This window comes from Bos indicus x Bos taurus, chromosome 29, assembly GCF_003369695.1.
Source record: "Bos indicus x Bos taurus breed Angus x Brahman F1 hybrid chromosome 29, Bos_hybrid_MaternalHap_v2.0, whole genome shotgun sequence".
Taxonomy (NCBI): Eukaryota; Metazoa; Chordata; class Mammalia; order Artiodactyla; family Bovidae; genus Bos; species Bos indicus x Bos taurus.
The window spans coordinates 9,866,632-9,867,131 of NC_040104.1; positions in this window are offsets into that span (position 1 = coordinate 9,866,632).

Genomic DNA, 500 nt, shown 5'->3' on the forward strand with positions numbered 1-500 from the left:
TTCCATTATATATATATTCTTTTTCAGATTCTCTTCCATTATAGGTTATTACAAGATAATGAATCTAGGTCCCTCTGCTATATAGCAGGCCTTTGCTGCCGCTGCTGCTGTTCAGGCACTAAGTCGTGTCCAACTCTTTGTGACCCCATGGACTGCAGCAGGTTTCTCTGCAATTGCCTGCCTTCTCTGTCCTTCACTGTCTCCTGGAGTTTGCTCAAATTCATGTCCATTGAGTCATGATACTATCCAACCATCTCACCCTCTGTCGCCTCCTTCTCCTCCTGCCCTCAATCTTTCCCAGCATCAGGGTCTTTTCCAATGAGTCGGCTATTAGTATCAGGTGGCCAAAGTATTGGAGCTGCAGCTTCAGCATCAGTCCTTCCGATGAATATTCAGGGTTGATTTCCTTTAGGATTGACTGACTTGATTTCCTTGCAGTCCAAGGGACTCTCAAGAGTCTTCTCCAGCACCACAATTTGAAAGCATCAATTTTTCAGCTG